The sequence below is a fragment of the Melospiza melodia genome, chromosome 2, assembly GCF_035770615.1.
Source record: "Melospiza melodia melodia isolate bMelMel2 chromosome 2, bMelMel2.pri, whole genome shotgun sequence".
NCBI lineage: Eukaryota > Metazoa > Chordata > Aves > Passeriformes > Passerellidae > Melospiza > Melospiza melodia.
Genome location: NC_086195.1, coordinates 114,675,572 through 114,700,269, shown reverse-complemented (window position 1 = coordinate 114,700,269; position 24,698 = coordinate 114,675,572).

Sequence of the window (24,698 nt, the reverse complement as noted above, 5' to 3'; positions counted from 1 at the left end):
GCAGCATGAGTAATAAAGTTTAGCAGGATAAATGTAGATGAGTAATTACACAAAAATCTATACGTCTCCATGCAATCTCATTTGAAAACACTATGGACAATTTCTTGCAACGGATATCCCTCTCCATCTCTCTACTGGGGATAATAAACCTTGGAGATTAAATGAAGGAAAGAGGGAAATGAGCCATTTAGTTCTATTAACTATTCTAACCTGACATGTATGGAATTATATTATAATTACTATTGAAAGGTAGAACATACCATATGGATAGGGCAGAAATGGTCACGCAGTATCAAACTACAGTTCATTTCAAACTGGACTGTAATCTCTTAACACTGCCCGTTTTAGCAATCTTGCCAAGTCACTCAGGAAGCTGAATCAACAAAAATGAGTTTTTGATTGATTAGGATTAAATCATGGTATTGCATTTTTCAAACACAGAGATATTGAGGTTATTTAAAGGTTATGAAACATATTCTTCTGTGTATATTTAAGCATCACCCTAATCTCATCAACACTATTCAAGAACAGATGTTTCTCAAATAGCTCAAGAAGATTTCGAAGTACAAACTGTTTATTTAATGATCAGTTAACACTCTGAAGGTCAAAACCCAAAAATGCAAATCCAAAATGCCACTATTTGTAGTTGATGGTGTGTCCTATTTCTACCACTTCTAGTAAACCAATACAATGTAAGCTTTAGATTCATAATACAAATTCAAGCAACCAAAAATATAAATCTTTAGAAGAAAAAGCATGCAAAATGCCCCAAGCAACTTGCACAAAAGAGGGTTTACACACTCTCCCACACTTGCAGAGTGGGAGAATTTGGCCCTCTTTAAATAGGTGTCAAGTTGGTAAAGGTAGTTTCAGATAATAACTCTATCTCTCTGCAAGTTATAAAATTCCTATTAAATATTACAGTGATCCTCAGGTACGATAAGAAATTAATAAAAATAAAAGTCAAGAGTGAGTATGCAGAGGAGAAAATGTCTCATAAATGAAAAATTACCTAGAACTTATTGGCCTTGAGTCATTTCTCTAACAGCTGCAAAAATGTCAACAGCAGTAAAACATAAAAAGCTAGCAGTGATTTCATTAATAGTACTCAGCTACACTGCAGAGGGAATCGTGCTAACATACACTCGAAGGACAGACATTGCCTTTAAAATTCAATACATGAATTGGAACTTTTCCTCGGCTGCAACTTACCTGCTGCTACCTACACAAATGAAGCTGGCCAACAGGAGATCATTAATCCATGGTCCCTATGAATCTCTCATTTTCTCAGTGAGTGGAGCACAGCATGCTGGAGCACATTCTACTCACAGCAAGAGCATCACAGAGTCCAGAGACTCTGGAGGAATGATTGCTGATTATGCTAATTCTGCACTTGGAGTATCAGTCGAAAAATGTCCCCCACACCACTGCAGGTTGGGAGCTACTGTATGTGTGTCCTTGATCCTTTTGCTTTCCAAATACTAGTGGCTCCATTTTATAATTTATCCTGTCTTTAAAGCAGTCTCTAAAAAACCAGAAAACAAATATACTGTCTGTGAAAGAAAAAAAGTCACTGTGTTTAAGATACTAAATGAGGTTTCAACAAATTTGGGTTAAATATTTAGATTTTCTCACAGAAGCCTGGACTGGACCTAGACTAACCAAGAGAAGAAGTACAATAAAATCACTTAAGTGAGGCATGAGGCCACTGTCTTGTCTGTACAAAGAGGTTGTCTTCTATTATCTGCAGGTATGGTACTTGTATACCAGGGCATCACTGAAGACTTCTTGGTGCTACAGATTTATATTGTAGCAAAGGTCAAGTAATATTTTGGGATGCAATAAAATTAATGTTGCAATATCCAGACTGCCTGAAAGCAGTAGAAAGCTTGCTGATGTCAGTTTACATAGAGAGGAAGAAGTGGATGAGACATGGGGCTGACTGCAGTGCTCTGGCCACACCTGTCCCCCTGTCTTTCCCCTGCTCTCTCATCTGACACCACAAATCCAATACGCTGATAGAGGTTAGAGTAATCAAAAAAGTTGAATGCCTGAAGAACTGGAATACTAGCACAGCTTGGAAGGATTTCTAATAGCTGAGATCTCATTAAAAGATAGTGTTTGCATGTAAAGTCAGACAATAGTGAGATAGGCCTGGTAGGTGGTGATTGACAGTGCACCTGCACTCTTCATCCACTGGAGACCTACAGGTTTATGGATCAGCAGACAAGGACATGACACTGCTTAATTTTGAACTGCAGAAATGTAGCACGATACTACGTTTTCCTTCTCCTGTTTTTCTTACAGCACAGGTGACCTTATTCCATCAGGATACTGGCAATGAATGCAGCAGTGTCAGATATTGTTACTGAAGTTAATTTTTGGAAAAAATCTGTGTCCTAGGCAGGAACAACTGTTGAATGTCAAGTTAGATCTGTAGTAAATATTGAGAAAGTCAAGAGTCTTGTAGTGGCAGTTTAACAGGCAGAAGGGACATTTCATTACATTTTAAATGCATTAGAGTAGCTGAGATGTAGTAATTGCCTTAATACTTTATTTCCCAGTCTCTCTGTTAAAACAGAATCAAAATTTTGTAATCTATTTCACATAGATTCAGGTCTCTAGCATTCTCTAAATCTTAATTTTTACCAAAGAAAGAAAGCCATGTGAAGGCCTTTATATGGTAGAGATCTTAATGTTCTTTTGCTCAACATATCTTTGAAAGCCCTTGGAAGCTCTGCAGAAAGCGAATAAATGAATCTCATAAAATTCTTCAACAATCTTCACAGATCCCAGGAGCAGTCCTTTTTCTCACTGATAGAAAAGCTATGTAAACATCCATCTTTTCTTCTGGTCTCTCCAGCAAGTCCTGTTTCTCATTTGCCAAAACTTCAAAATCTGCAGTTCTTTTTTTTTAAAAAAATCCCTACTGTTAACAGGAAAACTGATTTATTTCTGAAAGAACTTACTTGTAGCTTTACTGAGCTACCCTCAATGTAGCAGTAGGGTCCCTACAGACCTGCCCCCAACTATGGTGGCTTAGTCCTAGTGTGGCTTCTACATTCTCCTTCCTTTACATTCTTTATATAAAAAAGAGAAATCTGTTCAACCTTTATCATCAAGGGCTTTGTAAATCTAGTTTTAGCCTTCATTTGCTTTTAAATTTCACCTGGATTCCACATGTTCCATTTCTTTCAGACAGCTATGCAATTACTCAAGCAACTAATTACTGTGTGCATTCCCCAAAGGAAATATGGAAAGGCCATCAGGCTCTTCTTAACAGATCTCTACTTTCCAGCTGGGAAGCATAAAAATCCTAATCTATTTCTTATTCCATGAAACAATTCAATTTCTATAGGCTTCTCTTAAACTGAGCCAGACTCACAGAACATTATGGAGAAATTTTCCTGATTTTTACCCAATCTTCCTCTATAAAAATTCATGATGGATTGACCCTGGCTACATGTCAGGTGCCCGCCATGTCAGGTGTTCCATCATTCCCCACCTCAGCTGGACTGGGAAGAGGAAATACAGTCATAGGCTCATGGATTGAAAAAAAAAAAAGGCATGGAGTTATCCACCAGTTAACCCCATAGAAATCACAGAATCACCGAACATGTCATGTTGGAAGGGATCACAGTGGGGCATCTGGTCCAACCTCCATGCTCAGGCAGGGTTATCCTAGAGCACATGACACAGAATTGTATCCAGATGGTTCATGAATATCTCCAGTGAGGGGGACTCCACAACTTCTATGGGCAATCTTCTCCATTTCACGTTCACCTGCACAGTAAAGTTCTTCCTCGTATTCAGGTGAAACTTCCCGTGCATCAGTCTCTGCCCATTCCTCTCATCCTATTGCTTGGCACACTGCGCAGAACCTGGCTCCATCCTCTTGACATCCTGCTGTCACATACTTAAAGACATTGATGAGGACCCCTCTTAGATGTTTCTTCAGCTGGGCTGAACAGCCCCAACTTCCTCAGCCTTAACCCATAAAAGAGATGCTCCAGTCCAGTCCCCATATAATCTTTGTTGCCCTATGCTGGACCTGCTCCAGGAGCTCCTGCCTTTCTTGTACTGAGGAGTCCAGAAGGGGACACTCCAGATGTGGCCTCACCAGGGCTGAGTAGAGGGGCAGGACCACCACCCTCGACCTGCTGTCAGTGCTTTTCCCAATGCAGCTGAGGATACCATTGGCCTTCTCGGCCACAAGGGCTCACTGCCACCTCAGGGACAGCTTGCTGTCCACCAGGCCCCCCAGGTCCTTCTCCACAGAGCTGTTCTCCAGCAGGTTGGCCCCCAGCCTGTCCTGGTGCCTGGTGTTATTCCTACCCAGGTGCAGGACCCTGCATTTTCTTTTGCTGAATTTCAGACATTTCTCTGCCCATCTCCCCAGCCTGTCAAGCTCCTTATGAAGGGCTGCACAGTCTTCTGGGATATCAGCCAGTCCCCACATCTTTGTGTTGTCACTAAATTTGCTAAGGGGGCATCCATCCCTTCATCCAAGTCACTGATGAACAAGTCAAACAATACTGATACTAGGCCCAGTATGGAACCTTGGGTGTCAAGGCAAATAACAGGCCTCCAACAAGACCCTGTGTTACTGGTTACAACCCTCATTGATCTGCCATTCAGCCAGTTCTAAATCTACCTCACTGTCTACTCATCCAGTCCACACTTCCTGAGTTTGCTTATAGTGGATATGAGAAATCCTTGCTGAAGTTGAGATTTTCTGGATCCTCCTTCTAACCCTCTTTGAAGACCAGGGTGACATTTGCTTTCTCCCAGCAATCTGACTCCTCTCCTGATCTCTACAACCTTTAAAAGCTGATAGCGAGCCACCTAGATGTGCTGTCTGACAGCTCTGTCATCACTAGTGGATGCATCCCATCAGAGCCCATGGATTTGTGTATGTCTTTTTTGCTTAGGGTGATTCCTATCCCAAGCCTCCTTGACCAAGAGAAAGTTTTCCTTCCACCATGGCTTTATCCTGATCTTCTTGGTCAGTGAATTTTGATGGCTGGTCTTGCAAGTGAACTGAGACAAAAAAGATATTCTCTAAGTCTGCCTTCTCTACATCCTCTGTTAACAGCTTCCCCACTTCCTTTAGTAACAGCCTCACATTATCCTTTGTTTTCCTTTTGTTAATTATATATTTGAAAAAGCCCTTCTTGTTGTTCTTGATATCTTTGGCCAGATTTAATTCCAGATGGGCCTTGGACTTCCTTGTCTCATTTCACCTTACTCTGACAACTTCTCTATACTCATTCTGGGTGGCTTTGATGCCTTAATAAAATAAAATTATATCTACGAACCAGAAACTTCACTGATTTGGCCAACTTAAACCCTAAGACATATTCCAATTCAATAAGTTTTACCTCAAAGTGCTCATCTCCAGAAGCACTCTGCTCTGTATTTCCTAACTCAGGTGCATGCCACTCATGCACAGGTCCCTCCTTCTTACTACTTTGTTCAAGGCATTGAGATAGCCCCACTATTGCAAGAACTGCAAAAGCTTTATGCAGTTTGAATGGCTGCAGATAGAGTTTAATTGCTATACCCTAAATTTTTTTAAAACCTCTGCTTTTTTGTTTTTTATATTTCTTTTACTACACAACTCAAAGATTGCCCCTGTCTAAAGGTTCTGCTGTAACCAGTTTGCCAGCTTGGTGACTGAGATTTCCACATCATTAGTTGTAGCAAATGTTTATTCCCTGCTTCTTCTCATCTCCTCTCCTTTTTAATAATTTATGAAACATTCTGCACATTTTTAATGCTTATTCTCCAGTCCAAGGATGTCATGGCTCTCCATCTTTCCACTCTGCTTAACATTTTCACAGTTGAGTATCATTAAAGGATGAGATTTGTCCTTCCCCAGAAGGTGAAAAGTTCCTGCTGTTCAAAATATTGGTCCTGTTGAGGATGAGAACATCACTATATTTTCCAACTATTCTCTCCAGCACAGGAGGCAGAATCTTGCGAACAGAAATTCAATTTTTTTCAATGCTTGATGTCCAAAGAGACTGTCTATGAACTGATCACTTTGTGTACATGCCATTTCTCAGCATCTTCTCTGCACTTATGTTTGTGCAGAGAAGGAAACACAAAGGACACATTTCCTCTCCCTGAAGGGTTTGCATCTTGAGGCTGCTGTGCACTAAAAGCCACTTATGTAGGCCCTCAAATCATACACTGCTCAGCATTAGGATGTTCAGAAACACCACAAACAAATGTCTGTCTGAAATATCCACAGTAACAAAACTGGAAAATACAGGGAGAACAGGGAGATGAAGTTGTATTATTCATCTAGAAAAGTTCAGAGGTATCTTTTAAATCATGCTGGACACCTTGAACCTCACACAAAAACACTTCTGAGACTGCAAAATGTTAGCACACCTAGTGAATAGTATATTTTATGTCTATTTTAACTCTAGAAGAAAGTTGTCATAGGCTTAATATAAAACTGAAATACAGAATTTGATGCTATGTCAAGAACTTTTTCTACATTCAAAGCCTTCCCAAATAAACAATTGACTATATGATGCTTTTATCCCAAATCAACACGTTCTGTTTATGCTGAATAATAAATTTTGCACCTTTATGATGTTCCAGAGAGTGAAGTGGGGGAGAGAAGAAGCACGCTGTTTGTTTCCAGACACTGCACTCACTCCTCCACACTCCTGCTCCTGGACTGTGTTTTCTGCGGATAGACAGACAGTGGGACAGAGCTCTCTTTTGCTTTTAGTTAGTTTAGTGAGCTGAGGCAAAGTTCCCTGTACTGTGGTTTTTTTTCCCTTTTTTTTGGACCTCTTGAAACTGCTCTGGACAGAACACCCAGGAGAGCACTGGCAGCTGCAGCTGTGGCCCACCGGGCTGGGCCTGGCCTGCAACAATTCCAGCACCAGAGGGACAGATCAGAGACTGAGGGAGCTGAGATTCAACCCGGGGACGGGGTTTTCTCAGTTTGTCATCTCTTTTGGAGTGGCAAGGCGTTTTATTTTTTAAAATTGTTTAGGTTTTATTGTTTAATAAACAGGTTTTTTCCACTTTTCTCCAAGGAGGTAGTTTCTCCCAGACTGGTTGGGGGGAGGGGCCGATTGAATCTTTTTTCCTACAGGAACCCCTTTGGGGATTCTCTCCCAAATTTGCTCTGAACCAGGACAAACAGTCCTTACTGTAAGAACAAAAATTGGAGCTGATTTCTTAGGTAGCTGGCAGATAATGGCAGATAAATCGTAGATTTTGCATATGTTTCTCTATGCTTTAAACACCTGGGACTGCATGTCTGTGATATTCTAGGAAAATGTTTTCACTGTAAGAGGTTCTGATTGAAGACTCAACTATCTATGGGATATCCAACTGGCTATAGATATTTGCCTTATTCATCTCTAGGGAGACACATCATTGGCATAAAATTTCTTCAGGTTATTATCTTCTGATATTATTCCTCAAGTATTCATTTCTTAGATCCTTTTGTCTTGTCAAAAGGACTGGGGTTTTCCTTTCTATTACTATATTACTAGATACAAAAGAATCTCTTCAAAATTTAAAAATTTATCTTTCTGGGTAATTCTTTGCCTCTATAGCTGATGCCTGCACCAAGTACATGATTAGTATGATGTAGACGACGCTGAAGTCAAAGAGATCTGTTGAGATGGAGGAGACCTTTCATGTCTTTCCTCTTTTAAGAAACAGAGAATTCAGCTATGTCACTACTAAATTTGCTTTTATGTTTCTGTCACATGTCTCTTCCACTGTTTGTGTCTTGACAATATTTGCCCAATTGATCAGAAAATTTCCCTTCTGTTTAATTGGAAGACTTGTTGAATGTGCTTTCTGCTTTATTGTCCACATTAATAAAGAATATATGAAAGAATACCGGCTGATATATCAATTTCTGTGTTACACCATTTATGCCTGGCATCCAAATGGACTCCATACCACTGATAATAATCTTCTGAGCTCCAAAATTCCATCAATTTTTAAATGAGTTTTCTTCCATTTTACTAGCCCATGTTTCACAAACTTGCTTATGAGGAAGTTATGGTAGACGTTGCCAAAAACCTTGTTAAAACAAGACAAACAGGATTTACCACTGAGCCAGTCATCTCACCATGGGAGGCTATCAGGTTGATGTGGTGCTTGTCACCTGTTCCTTTCCCCATTCAGCACTTGGCCTGCATATACCCAAGTCTTTCTCTTTTTAGCTAATGATGTACTTAAAGAACACCTTCTTGCTGTCCTTCATATTCTTTGCCAGATTTGGCTCCAAATAGACTTTAGTGTGAGCATGAAATGTTTTCTCAATAAAATTGACAATGTGTCCATTTTAATGAAACTTCCCTTTTAGCAATAAATATTCAGTTGGAAAAAAACAGGCTGCAAATATATTGGTAATTTTACACTGCTTGTATACTCTAGCCCTGAGACCATTCAGCATGGTTTGGCTTCATCCATACCATCAAGCTCTCTCAGTCTTCCAAAGAGATTATCATGTCTGTTCCGAGTGAGCCAATAACATAAATCAAAAAATATTAAGATTTTTTTTTGCAACAAAACAAAGCAAAAGTAAGGCAGAAATTATTCTAACAATGCAACAACATATGTAAAAGGCTTCCAGTGCCTGGACATGTTTCCTGGTTTCATTTAGACTATGGCTTAAGCATAGCTTCTGTGACTCAAGATGACAGAATATATACCTGAATGTTTTACAACAGCACTGAAGTGACTCCATGGACCTCTGACCACAGCTGCCAATTGAGACACATTTTTTATTTTGCAGTGTTTAATTCAGGTCCCTTTGAAACTACACCAGCATCTTTATCAACAGTGTACTCCTGTTATAAGACTGAGACAAGGCTTCTTACCCCAGAATATATATTGTAATACTAATCACACAGTCTATTTTCTGCTGGTTTTAACTTTCCAGGTCTGTCCTGCTCTGAGGTTAGCACCAAGATGTGCAAGATGACCAGAGAAGAGGATGAATAAGACACCTTCTTGCCCTTTTTACTATCAGGTTAAGTGTTGAAGTAAGACAGGTGCTTGCCTTCCACTTTGTGCTTGGACCTACTGCTATTGGCCATGAACTCTTGCTAAAACATCACAAAACACTGACTCAATATTTTAATAGGCCCATATGAACACCATGGCATTCAACACTATGGCACAACTAGAAATATAAAAATCCCATGTCCTCTTGGGTTAAGAATCCTTCAAACAAAGAGTGGAATGCTCAAGCTAAATGTTACTGCATGTCCTACATGACCCTACTGAAAACTGAATGTTACAGAGAGTGAATGCCAGCACTGAGCTGAGCCTGGCATGCCTTCAGGTGCAGACATTACATTTGCCCATGGGTCACCCACAGATCTGCTTTAATTTGAGCTGCATCTCCACTGCTTATCCTCAGCTTTGTGAACAAAAACATGAATGAGACTAATTCTCCCTGCATCCCTTGTGAAGGGCTCACAGAACAGCCAGCATGCATCCAGGCTGCATCAGCCAATAACATCATGTAGTTTAGAAGTATGAAATACAGACGTGGCTCTGTTCCCATGGAAGGCAGACTGGCACACTGCTGATGAAAGTTTGCCTCCTGCACTTATGCGTATTCTGGTAGGTGATTACATTCTCTTAAAGAAACCTGCTTATTTATGTAAACAATAAATTATTCTCTGTGATTTTATTTTCAAATTGACTTCAGAGTATTTTACACATATTATGCTACATTATTAACATCTTCATATTGTAAATTTTTACAATATACTGCTCATGAAGATGTAGGATGTATTGAAAAGATGATGAACTGTGTTACCTGAGCATTAAGGTTACTTAGACTTAGTAAAAATATGCATTAGGAAGTTTGATTCTATACTTTCTCCTACAGAACCTTTTTGTGGTTTGTATCACATACTTATTATTTCCAATGTATTTCAAGATATAATATAAAAGGTTATTCCTGGATATATGATTATGACTGAGGAGAGAAGAAAGAGGAGCTATATCTTTTTCTACTGATGGGCAGAGCAGGCATAGGAAAAAAAGATCAAGAATTATATCCTTGCCACTACTGCATGTACACAAGATGATTCAGAGTATCCTGCAGTCAAGTGCCACATTATAAGATAAATATTTCCTAAGTGAAATTCTGTGGCTCAGCAGTGACAGCACTCCTTACTCACTTGTAGCTGTGTAATGCAACCCTACTCTGTTCATTAAAGTTGTAGAAATAAAACTGGAAGGTCATTTGTCCTTTAGTTATTTCATAGATATTCCTAGAATATACATTTACGTGGATCTAAGTACTGCAAGATTTTTATTTATAAGGGCATGTGCAGAGTAGAGAAAGTGCTTGCTTTTCAAACTCATTGAGGGTTAACACAGTAATTCCCACTCTCAGGAAAAGCCAAGAACTGTTACTTTCATAGTGTCCTGAGAAAATTGGTAGAGCAGGTGAAGCTAACACCCTCTCCATGTAGTAATAGTTTGAGGAAGTGGTCTGTTTTAAAGCACTCAGTAGCCATAAATCTACTTTAAATTTAACTACTTGTTTTTTTTAAATATCAGAAAAATATAAAAACTTCTTCAGCCTCTCCTGAGAATGAAAATTTTCTCTTTTCTCTCAGTAGAACAAATGGGCTACAGCTGAGCCACAGGAGCTCTTCCTGACTCCTTCTCGTGGGTGTAAGCCTCAGCCATATCTCAGAGTGAAATCCATTTAGCCACCTCGACCAAATACCATTTCCACAAAAAAAAAAAAAAAAAAGGATACTGAGTGGACGTTGGTACATTCCAGCAGTGCACGTGAATGCAGATGCAGGCAGAGCTGGTGCCCTAGAACGTTTTTCTTCAGGGAAGTTCAGCATGGTAAGAAAACATGTTTTCCGCTTGGAGACTATTACTTATGTCTGCATCATAACAAATTACAGCAAATTACACATGTCTTGCCTGGTTATATCAATTAGCTGTGTGAAAATGTACTGTGGTTGGGTAGCTGGAACTGCAGTGTGAAGACAGTCACCAGCGACTTAGTCCTGTCTTCTTTGTTACAAATGTACTGGTTTTGAAAATGCCCTTCTTAAAGGATCAGAACATCATACAACAACCCTAAAAATTAAACTCTGAGAAAAGCATGTTTAGAACAAAATAGCAGTTTGGCTTTTTGGAGATAAAATTCAAGATTATTATAGTTATTTCAAGTTATAAAGTTCCTGATCTCCTCAGCTGTTTTGCCCTTGAATTTTATAAGCCACCTTCAATTTAAGAAAGTTATTTCATCAGCAGAGGCATCCCCTGAATATAACAGAAAATATGAGACATGCTATGAGCAATGTGTCTGTCCCTCAAATTAGTCTGCTGTCTGTGTCTGTCCCTCCTAGACCTAACAGTTGTATCACTTACATGCAGAATCTCTGTAACCTTTGGTAGTTACAACCTTTGCAGGTTTAATTGTAAGCTGGGGCCAACTGGAAAGGAAAGCAACGCAAAAGTCTTAAAAATAAAATTTGCAGACCCTTATACAATACTAATTATAATCTTAAATGGAGTTCTGCACTCAGAGTAATGAAATTATATGAAATAATTAGCAAAGTGAAGATGGTCTGTGTTTTTTTCCACTATACTATTCAGAACCCATTTTTCCTTTTGGGGGTGTACAACAGTTTCCAAAGTATCTTGTCTTCAAGTGTCTTCTGAAGTGTACTGGTTTCTCTTTAAAAACATTTCACAGACTTTTAAGAAGCAGCACGTAACAGATATTCATTCCATCCTAACTAGTTGCACTCACATTTCCCATGGTTGCACAAGAACTCCAGCCTCAAAAAATGCTGTGCTACAATAATGGATAAAAAGCTCTGTTGTTGTGCGGCCAGTTCCCCACCACAGGCTGCAAACATATGCACCATCACATGTTATACTAAAGGGGAATGAAGGCTACAAAGACACTGATGTGCTTTCCTGTCCCAGCCCATCTGCTGAGATGCTTTTGTCAGATGAAAGGGTTTAGCTTGGGTTATGTCTATTTACTGTGACAGGATCACAGGCGTGCTTGTGGCAAAGCAAGAGAAGACCCCATTAACATGTACACAAAGCCTGAGTGGCTCTAACTTTTCAAGGGAAGAGTCAATATTCTCAGAAGATATTCTGCCATTGGTACTGGTGTGTTTTCAGGCAATCTGACATTTGTGGAAAGCAAAGGCATGTCTGAACCAACTAATGGAAACAGTTCACACAGTACATATTTTCGTGTTTCATTTCACTATTTCTGTCAACCAAAGAATATAAAATATATTTCAATTTTGTTCTATCTGGCATGCTAAAAATGTTGACATGGATAGAAATTATTTATCACTGGGAATCTTAATTTACTAGTGCTAACTCTGCAAGATATTTCTGTCACCAGACTGATTGAAATTACTTTAGGGCACTCAACAGCAGAAGGGCTATATTTATATTTAGAATTACTGTACTGTTTTTCTTTAAATGGTAAAATAATAGGAATTCCTCAATGAAGTTCCTAATTCACACATGTTCTTTCAGGAAGCAGTTGTGATAATTCAGACAGCATGATTTACTGGAGGTATCCTCTTAGACAAGGACATTGGACAGGGTCAGTAGCAGCATCTGAGCGCTTCTAACGCAGTCTTCAACTTCCCCCTGTCAACTCCAAATAATGCAGCAACTTCCAACTTCTCTGTGAAGAGTCATTAACAACAGACCTTGGGAATCACCTTGATGAAACTTCCACTTTACAAAAAAAGTACACATCTGGAAACTGGTAAAAGAACGCTATGACACATTGAGCCTGGCAGATTCAGAAAACCAATATCTAAGAGCTATAGATTTATTCAGTACTGTGTTTTTCAATCCTTCCATGCCCTCAGATAACCCTTCTGGAATGTTTACAAACATTATAGTAGTTTGTGGGCTCCAGACTTGCTGTGTTTTTCATACAGATCCCTCTTTACATGGGAAAAAATATTCAGCTTGGGCAAACCAGTATAGTTAAGAGGAAGTCAAGAGTCCTGATTTTTATTTGAGATAAACTATCTCAGAATCCAGCTCCTAACTGGTCTCTGAACCTCTTAAGAAAGGCAATATAGCTTGATATACTTTCCAGAAGATGGTTTATCTGTTCCCAGATGAATGTCTACCTCTCTGTGCTGTTACCAGAATCCCTTACCCTCCTAAAAAAATCATCCTAAACTGACTTTCCAGCATAAGGTCTACTTCCCTATTTCCTTGTAATTCACATGCAACTACTTGAGACCCTCTAGTGAACTGTATGGTTTGTATATTTGTTCTACCATTCTATCAGCCTGAACTATATATCCAGTTCCTCCCCCAGTGTATAATAGCACTGGAAAGATTAAATATTGATTTTCCCATATTACTTTAAATTATTTAGGGAAAAATGCATTCTTTTGAAATTATGGGTTTCAATATAGTGCAGTAGGTTTTATTCAGATTTATTATGTACCATGTTGTACAGTATGAAAATACTGTGGACACTGAACATTGGTGTTTCAGTACAGCCTTTGCATAACTCTGCTGACCATATAGTAGGAACAGCCAGAAATAATCTGCTAATGAAATTGCATGAGTTTCAAGCATGGAATTATGAGGTTGGATTTTTTCATTGGATTCTAGTGCAAGTGAAAAATACTGCAATTAAAGACTTGTAACTTGAATGCCTTTACTTATTAATTGAGGTTTTATTACATAACTTACTCAGTGTAATCTCACAATAGTCCTCATTTCCTAATGTGCTTCATTTTTATTCAAAGAATATGTCTTGAAATAAAAGGCCACTCTACTTCGAAGACCATCTTCTCAATTTGACAGTCAGATTTTGGCTAGTGCTGATCACTATGGATGTCCAATAATTTATAAATTTAAAATTTATAAATTTTAAATTTATATTGCAGTCAGTACTGCTTTGTTATGAGATCAGCAAGGGAGGAAATCCAAATAGAAGGAAACAATTTTCAGTTGCTTTTGGCCTCAGCTTAGATTGGAAAGGGTGACTGTGAAAAGCTTCTGATCCTATTACCAAGCCCTCAGAGAGTGTCTTTAGTCCAACTCTCCAGGACAAAATGATCACCTACACTGCACTGATGATTTGCCCTCCCTAGACTGATTTTTTTTTAATATGTGATAACTAGGGTGTTTATACATCACAAGAACAATCTAAAATAAATACTGTTGCTACTGCTCTATGAAATATATAATAATAAATATGCAGATATAAACAAATTAAAACACAAAGTAGAGCCTCAAATAACAAAAAGCACCCTTTAACCCCATCTAAATTCGTACCATAAAATATTAATTTCCTTTTAGGAAGCCATAATGACTGTAAAAGGTCCAAAAAGGTAAGTAATTTCCATAAGCAAGTTGTATATTCTGTAAATTCATGCAAGTCATGCCCTCTAAGATACATGTATCACATTTATTTAATGAAATTTTTTCTAATTCCTTCTTCCAATATTTTATAGGACTTTTAAATCACACTACAAAGAATTAAGGGCAGGGTAATGGTGTGTGCTTAAAGTGCCACAAAGAAGAGAGAGGTTGTTAATTTGTAAGAAATGGCTGCTCCCAAGACCTCCAGCCTTGAGAAAAAAAAAAAAAAAAAGCAGCTATAAGGGAAACCCTGATGGGGAATCTTTTCAGTTATTTGCTTCATTGGTTGCCCAGAGGCAAAAACACATGCATTTAATAAACAGTATTTTGGTCACAGCTCCTTCAGTCCTTGCTGCTACAGTTACTCTGCTTGCATAGGAGGAGTAAATATTCACTGCTCTAGAAAGTTTGTGGAAGCCTGTCATTGAAGGTCATTGAATGCTTCCCTCATGATTACCCTCCATCCAGTGATACTACAAAATTTGCTCCAGATTCACTTGCTCCCAGATTCTACCACTGTACTTTATGCACCCAGCTTAAATACTAAAATAAATGAAATAATCACTCAATTAACTTGTCATAGTCACTGCAGCAAAATATTCACCATTACGAAGAGGTGCCACTCTATCCCCACTAAATGCAAGGAAAACCCTGGTGATTGTGTTTGCCAGTTCTTCATTCTTAGTCCTGCAGGTTGGATGGTTAAAGTTGAGGAAGGTCTCCATCTGACCCTGAGACCCAACTGTGACAGTGCTCACACGGAAGCGAACGGATGCAGGAAAACAAGAGATGTGTTAGCAATTACTGAGACATCTCCGTGGTTGTTGCTGGTTCTGGCCAGTGAAACAACCACTTTGGAAGTCAGGAATGGGAATATCTACAAAGCACTTATACTCTTGGACTTCCAGTACCCTGAGAACAGCTTTAGGAAAAAGTGTCCATGATCAAGGCAGAAGAAGAAAAATAAGTTGCCCTTAAGGGAAATCAGGGCACGAAAAAAAGGGCAAAGAGTTGGTTATGGGTTATTTTCCCTCATAATTAAGGAAAAGCTTAGTTACTTTTTTCTAATTTATTCTTTTTCTTTTCAAATTCTGACATAACTTAGTGTGTTTTTTGGTTTGGTTTGGTTTTTTTTTCAGTCACCAGCACAGTTTTCTATGGAAGCAATTCTGAGATGAAACAGTAAATAAAATCTGTTTCTAATTTTGTATGGGCAGAAAAGGCTAACAAATATTTGCTACCAAATTTTGGTTTGTATAATTAATTCTTTTTCATGAGAATGTTTTAAAGAAAATTTTTACAAGTCAGCTTCAAATCTCATGGCCAGAATTCTGCAGTTTTCACAACCAAGCTTTGTGTTAAGATTGAGGAATGTATTCCAAAATTTGTCTTAAATGTCTTAACATATGAGTACAAATAATAATGAAGACCAAAAGCAAGCAGCTCATCAACAGACAGGAAACTTACATAAACTGAGGAAACCTTTCATTCAAAGTGATTCTTTCCGAAAGAAATCTTCTTATTCAAAAGCATGAAGACATTTTTTTTTCAGAGTTGTCACTTTCTTCTGCTGCTTTTTGTGAAATCTTTTAACTTCAATGAAAGTTAAGGAAATAAAAACTTCTATCCAAAAAAACCAAATTATATCAATTTTTTTTTCCTTTAAAAGGGTCAGTGAGTCCAGAAAAAGTAAATTTTACCACAGATTACGGGTGAAAAAGTTGCTCCAATTAACCCAGGAAAGTACAGGCTGCCTATTTTTCCTGTGGTCTATTAAAAATAGCCTGGATTAGACAGGCAAATCAGCAAATTCTGCATCAAGGTTGACAGCAGTGTCTACATACTCTGATATTCATACTGGTCTGATAGATTTCATAGGAGCTAATAAAGCCACATGTCTACAGGATTCGGTTTGCAAATTATGTTAGATTCAGCAATGACATTTTTCATCTTGTTTTTTCTTTTTACTGTCTTCTTATCTGCTGTTCCATTTTCATCTTCAAGCATTCAAAGTTAGCTTCTATTTCATGGACATGAGTCCATGACTTCCAGTATTAATCCTTTTTAAGTTCTGAAATGCAGATGTCTTTACATAGTAACCATCAAATAAGAAGAAAAGACCTTATAAAACATCTCATCCACAGCAGATATCTCCTGTGTCCAGGATGACAGATACGTCAACATCAGCATTTCAGACATTACCATTCACAGGTAATTCTTGGACCTTCTACCAAGATTAGGCTTCAGACAAAGTAAAAACAAGGTTCTGCAAGAACATGCTCTGCCAAGAATTCACATACACCAAAAAAAATCAGAAAAGAGTAACAGTTTAGGAGCAGGTAGAAGGAAGTGCAAAGGAAGGAATTTTTTTTTTTTTTTTAAGAAAATATGCCTTCAGGCTGCTGAGAAACTCTTCACAGCTGCACTGGGTTTCCAGATCTGCATGGACACTGGAAGAGCATGTGTGCACCGTCTCTCATTATCTCTCTAGATAATATGTCTAGAGCTTGCCACTGCAGAGCAAGAGGTTTAATCCCAGCCAAGCAAGGCTGCCTGGGGTATGCAGAGTGTAGTAAATGACATGAGTTTCAGTGAAAGCAAGCCCACAGGAACACCCAAACAATGAGTGCCAAAAGAATGTTAATATAGAAACTTATATATAGCTATAACTCTAGGGAAGTATGGTTGGAAGGAAGAGGTAATATCTTTTATTAAATCAGTTGGTATGGTTGAAAAAGCAGACAAACTTTCAGTCACAGAGTCTCACCAAGTCCTTACTGGTCCTCCTATATTCAAAAATTTTTATCATCCACTTGCATGAAAACAGTTGAAAAGAACTTTTTTTAATTTCAATGAGGCCTTCTTTTTCCTTTTCACCACATTTGGGCTTATGTTTTTAACTGTGAATAAAGGGAAGTGAAAAAGTAGACTAGGACAGTGGTTATAATAAAAATATACTGTAAATTAAACATTGAAAATTATTCCCATTTTGGTTTTGGACCATACCAAAGTTATATCTCAAACATACTGACCCAAAGCACAATGATCTGAGAAGTTTTCACAAACCTGTATGAGAAATGAATTGATAAACTGGAGAATAAAACTAGAGCAAAAAATTACCTCATTATTTTAATAGTTTTTTCCCTGGGATTTATTATAAGCCTTGGCAGCTTGTGCTGACAACACACTTGGAGCACCTATGCATAAATGTATTCACACATCTATCCCTTCTCCAATCAGTATTCAGTTCTACCTGGAAAGTGGTTGGCTTTAGCTCACATTTTAATATTTTAAAACAAAAAAGTGCCAGCTGTAACACAATCCAGGAATGACCTCTATCTCTCAGAAGTGACAATTTCAACAATAACTGAAATATTAAAAAAGTCAGTGGCATTTGAAGAAGTAGTCAAGATTTAACTTTTTTTTCTCCTGCATCCAGCAATTTTAAGAAAAGTACTTATCAAATCAGTGAATCTTCTTTATAACAGAAAAGAAAAAATATTACAAAGAAAAGTTTACAAAGTTTTCAGGACTTTCCTGGTGACAGAAGAGTGGAAATTAAATTTTAAGGAGGTTTTGTTTGTTTGTTCTCAAAATAAGACAAGTCACAGAAGTGCAAAGAAGGAAAATTATCTGGAGACTGATGTGAGAATATGTGAATAAGCACATCAGCTGTAGATAGGAGACACGAATTCAGACAGACTTGGACAGGTAACATACCTGAGGTTAAAGGTGGTTTTAGGTGTATAAATATATGGGTCAGTAAGCAAAGTTCAGATTTATTTAATATTTACAAAATATATCTATATCTATATCATCTATATCATATTTATATTTATATTTATATTTATATTTATATTTATATTTATATTTATATTTATATTTATATTTATATTTATATTTATATTTATATTTATATTTATATTTATATTTATATTTATATTTATATTTATATTTAGCAAAATATTTGCAATTTAGCAAAATATTTGAAATGGCTTCCATATGAAGGGGTGAAGATGCTGGCAACTGGGTAGGAGGAGGGGACTCCATGATCCAGTGTAGAACCATGTTGATAATGCCCAAGTTTGGTCCAAGTAGTTGGGTACATCATAGACATCATGTAGACCTGACACTTCATGGGGCTGCATGACAGTGCTTGGGGACATAGAGAAATAATAGCAAAGCTCTCAGAAGCAGTGGTGGTCTTCTTGTCAGTGTGCTCTGCCCACAGCTGATTGGCCATTTCCTTGTCACAGGACTACTCTGCCACCCCCCAATCCAAAACCAGCTTGAGAAGGTTTGCCTATTATTTTGTATGAGAATGGCCTAGAGACACAAGATAAGCAACAGATTCTTTAAACCAGATTTTTATGGAAAATTACCTGAGAGGGCTGTTTTTCAGAATGTGGCTTATATGTATTTGAGTGGAAGATTTGGGAAAGTACATGAAAAACACAGGATCACAGCTAGTTTTTGTGGAAGCAGGCAAATTCTTCAGTCTGAGTGAAGGTAGACAGTCTTATAGAAGTACTTAGTCCTGAGAAATATTTCTTCCAAGATGTTTTAAGAGAAGTAAGGAACTTGCTTGCAGCAGGAAGTAAAAGAAAAGAAAAAAAGCTGATAGAAAACAAAAGATTTCAGTAAGTTATATCAACACTTTTTTCTTGTTTTGATGGAATACCTATGACTATCAGAGATGAAAGTAAGCAGTGCTGTGCAAACTTTACAGGAGCTTTGAAACATTTCTTCTATTTGTGCCACTGTTGAAGGCCAGACCACTTTGATAAAAAGAACTCAACATAAACAAAGAAGTCCCCCAACTTCTTTAAAAAAAAAATCCTCTCAGTTTTAAATAGAGTATGAGGGCCATCTTATGACAACTATACATCTAAAAAAGTTTGAGTCCAGACCTATATTCATCTGTATTGCTAGAAATCGTTGTAACCATCTGAGAAGCAACTTTGCCTTACATTTATGTCATAATGGAGACAAAAATAGCTTGTAACATGATATGAAAGTCATTCCAAGAGATATTTAGAATTATCATCCAGCTTCATCTGCACTTTCAAAGCTCTTTCTCTTTAGCCTATTGATAATAAATGTCAGAAAGAAAAAGCATCTTGTCTGCAGCAGACCTAACACATTTTGTTCCCTTGAAAATGATAGACATCTACAGCAGGAGATGACAGGATCAACGACTGAAACTTAAATCCATCTAACTTGAAAAAAAACTTTGCAAAGAGCAACGATATCCATAGATAACTTTTCATACTGGTAATAACTTTGTGTTGCTCCTACCCACAGCTGTACCAGGTATGAAGTTTTCAGCATTTCTTTGGTGATATAGGCAATATCATTTAACAGCTGTTGGAAATACTAAGTTTTCTGTTGTAAGCAGTGTGCCTATCACCTAGCTCTCATCAGAATATCACTCACATAGACACAAAGATCCATCACAAGCTCTCATAGGATTCAAAATATAAAATATATTTTTAGAAAAGAATTGAAAGGAAAAAGAGATGTTGCTTTTCTGTTTCATTCTACTTGTGGCTGCAGTACTAACACAGAAAAAACACAAATAGACTTAGCAGGAGCAGGGAAGGAGGGACTCTTCCCTGTTCTAAGAAGAAAAGCATAAAAGCTGAATATGGAAAGCTATTTTGGAAATGTCCTCAAGAATGCTGAGATATTTTCAGACTAATGATTCCATTTTCATAGTAGCTAAAAGAAGACAATGACATTTTAAATGTATTGTGTCAAATGGCAGGCTAGTGAAAGCCTTCAGTGACACTCTTTGTGTCTGATCACTCAAAACCTGAAGGGTTGAGATTATTTACTGGTGATTTGCCTCTGCAGTGGTCCTGAAACCAGTTCTCATTGTCTCTGATAGAGGCTGCTCAGGAGACAGTACAGTCATACTCTTTGACAAAAGGTTATATCATAATCTTCTGTCATTCCATATTTCATTGCTGCTTTATTTCCTGCCTTCAAGGCCCAGCAGTAACTATGATGCACACTGTGATCTCAGTGGCATTAAATCTCTTCCCCCTGCAGTGCATGTCTTCGGCCTTCAACCAAACAGAGAGCAGCATCCCAGCTGTTTGCCATGGCTGCAGCCGGCCAGGGTGGCTCAGGCCCTGAAGTGCTTCCCTTCTGGAGCTCAGACCACCATGAGCATTCAGTGGTTTGACTGTGTCTGAGTTGAAACAAAGCCACCATTAATCTCATCAGGAAAAACAAAACATAACACAGGCAAGGTTGATAATGCAGCAAACAATCTGCAAGTGCATCTGTCTCTCCTGAGCCTGAGATGGATGTCTTCCTGTACAATTCCATAGCCAGCCAGTGTGGGCAATACTTCCCTATTTCTCCCTGTCTCCCTCTTTCCCAAGAATATCTTTTGGACACTTCCACATTCATTCTGCCTTTTTAACTTGCTAAATATTTTATGTCCACAAAGTCCCAACAGTCTGACATTGAGACTTGAGACCTTGCTTCACAAAAGCAAAATTTACAAGTGACTGGGTTTATAGTCACTATGCATGCAGAGCAATCTCAACTTCCTGCCCACTTCCCAGGTTGCTTGATGTTTTCACTTCTCAGAATTGTCCCTTGTACCCACAGAGCAAACAACATAGCATCAAATAGCTGAGTGCACAGCAATGACAACATAGCACAGCCATCATCCCATTCTTCTCACAGAAAACCACAAAATGGAGAGAGTGTGTGCTGCTCAGTCTGGCTAAGAATTCCCCCCTCTGTCTGCCTGTAGGGAAAGTTGCTGCAATATGCATCAGGGACTAAAAGGTATAGTAAGTTTCAAAGTAGGGATGACACCAAGTTAGCTAAGTACTCCTCAGTCTCCGAAAGATTTAATGTTCATGATGATTTTACTCTGTCAGCAAATTAGGTGCTCAAAGCACTCTGCCTTAAAGGAGAGGAGAAAAGATTTTCCTTTCAGCTTCTTAATCCTATGTATTATTTCCAGATTTCCTGATTAGATTTGACAATCTTCAGGTTTGTTTTTTTTTTTCCTCCATGGCTTTGACTAAAGCTAAGAACAATCCTTTGTCCCACTGAAGTCACCTTGTGACTTTCCTTCCCCAGGAATACCTTAGCTGGCAAATCCATGCATTTTCCTGATATTGTAGTAGTCAAAGGTATCATATGATGCAGGCTTTGATTTTATTTCCTATTTTCAGGAAATGTGTCTATCTTTCCCCACAGTTTACATACAAAGAAATAGAGAACACCCAGCCTCACAGAAGACACTTTGTTGTTTTTCTAAGGGAATGATTTGTCCCTTTCTGAACAACTGCCTATTACAAGCATATTTCTGCCCTCCATCTCCACTCAGTGACCTGATCTGTGCTAACTATTGTTATTCTGCAACTTCAACAAGCACTCAGGAATTACACTGGAAAATGCTGTCCTCATCTTTCTGAAATACTGATGTCAGGTTACCTCTGGCACTGTGCCTTCCCCCAGGATGTAAAAGACCAGACACAAAATTTTGATTCAGACATCCCTTGTTTCCCTTTGAAACCATCAGAAATTACATTTGACCTATCTGTAAGAAAACAAGCTGTTCCTATGGAGGCTGCCAGGAATAAAAATTCCCTCTAAAAAAGTTTCCTTTCTATTTCATCTCTGTCTTGCTCTGACAACCTGTTGAAGGAACTGAGATCTTCAAAATCCATTTTACTGATGTTCTTAGTACGGAAAATAACAAAAATAGTCCCAGACCATGACTAAAATTTCTCCATGGTATAATATAATTATCTGATTACAGCAAATTCTAGCCAGACTTTTTTCTTTAGTCTGGGCAACTTCCTCATTATATCACCCCTTTTCCTCTTGGTCTTGGAAATTAAGAAGGAAAATGGATGGTTAAAAAAGAACAGACTAAAACTAGACTTCTAAATAAGATTTGCACTGGTGCTGAGCACTTCTAGTCTGTAAGTGTCTTTTCTTTGTTTGTTTTTTGCTGATGCATTTTAGCTACTTAGTTTCTTTACAATGATATCCCCTGACGCTCATCTTCAGACCCCCCTGCTCAGGGAAACACACTGAATTTCATTTTTCCCTGCTTTTCTCACCAGAAAGCTACTCGTAATCCTTGCAATATAAATAGTCTTCCTTGAGGTACAGACTGTAGCATAAAAACTAGCTACTCAACAAAGAATAACAGAATCGTGGAATTGTTTGGGTATTTGAAATCTCTTTTAAAGGTCATCTACTCCAACCTCCCTGCCATGGGCAGGGACACTATCCTTGCCACTTAATCAAAGGCATCAAAGCTCCATCCAGCCTGGATTTAACACTTGCAGTTATGGGATATCCAAATTTCCCTGGGCACTCTCCATCTCATCACCTCTATCACAGAAAATTTCTTCCTTAGGTCCAATCTAAATGGACCCTAATTCAGTTTAAAACCACTGTCCCATGTCCACCAGCCTTGGTAAAACCCCTCTCTATTCAACTTTCTTCTAAGATGTCCTTTTATGCTGAAATGCCACAATAAAGTCTCCCCGGAGCCTCCTCTTCTCCAGGCTGAACACCCCCAACTCTCTCAGCTGTGTTCTGATCATTTCTGTGGTCCTCCACTGGACCCACTCTAAGTCCATGTTTCCTGTGCTGCTGATCCCAGACTTGGATGCTGTACTTCAGGGAGGGTCTCAGATACTGTGGAAACACACTCTGACTGCCAGCTATGACCATGCTTATTGTGCCCTTACCAAGCTATGTTTAGCACTTCCATGTGAATGGAACATGCTGGGACACAAACCAGGAATGCATTTCCTTTTCTAGGTGTACATTTATCTTATACCTGCAAAATGTGCTTCCCGATATGATTTAATCTGGTTTTTCCTCTCTTCTGAAGCTAGACAATCAATTCCAAGCATAAAGCATACTTTACTGACTCTGGCCTTTGGACAGATTTTAGATTTGGATAGATTTTAACAGATATGCCCAGATCTCAAGAATTTTGATGAATAGTTTATATATTTACCTGTGTGATTGGCCACAAACTCTAACAAATTTGTAATTTCTGATATGTTCTCTTCATAAATATCGGTTTGTGAGTTTTGATTCAGCCTGCAAATAGCTGCACAGTGGTGAATAAGAAAGTAGGAGTGCATATCTCTTCCATAACGTAAGTAGAAGCAGATATTTCATTCTCATGGTATAATAAAATGAATGTTTATTGCTGCCACCAATGCGTCTTTCAAAGAAGGGGGAATATTTCTGAATTCAAAGAATAATGTTTCTTTCTTTATGAGTGACCAAGGTGCAGTGTACTCTCTGTACACCTTAAGAACAGAAAGTGAATACCCTGAACACATATACTGAACATATGAAAGGGGGCAAAAGAATGTGGTTCCTCTTTCATTTGTCTTTTACTTTGAATTTTCAGTTAGGAAATACAAAACTCTTAAGCAAATATGGAACCAGAAAATCAGTATATTTTCTTTATTTTTACAGTAAGGCAAAATGTTATATATTACTGAACACTTAAGTTTAATTAATTAATTCAATCCAGAATTACATCTGACAAAACTAAATATCAATTGTCCTGGGGACTTAAAAAGTTGTTTTCCTTATTACACATGTTATTTATTGGCCTTTATACTCTGGAAATCTACACAGGTTTCTCGCTAATGCTTGCATACTTTGTAAATAAGGAGACTGAGCAGAGAAAATATACAGTTTATTTTGCATACATAAGATGGTTGTATTTTCTTAGAAGGTAAAGGTAACCCTTATTAGCAGAGGCTGACATTACACATTATGCAATTATGCACAATCCATTTCTAATATTGCAGAAATTATACAAATCAAGCATTTCTACATTTTCTGTGTTTATTTTCTACTAATTTTTTTTTTGTTAATCATCAAAAGATGCATTGCAATAGTATAAAAAGAAGAAAAATGGTTTCACAGCAAATGTTTTTTGATTGACAGGCAAAAAACATCCTTACCTTTGAGGCCTTTAAATCATGTCAATTTGTATCATAGCCAGATTTGGTAAGAAAATACGTAGCCACAAATGTAAGGTAAGAATTTCCATAGAGCAAAGATTCTCTACAGTTAGAGTAACATTTAATTTCTTCATGATCAGCATCTGTGTAAATACAGGCATAGTAGAACTGAAAATACCTTCAGATCCTTCAAGATTAATTGCAGAAAAGATAAATTTCCTCCCTCTAAATGCTGAGTTCTTTAACATTTTGCTAGCATTGGAAATTCATGCCTCCATCATAATCTTTCAACAGTTAAGTATTTCA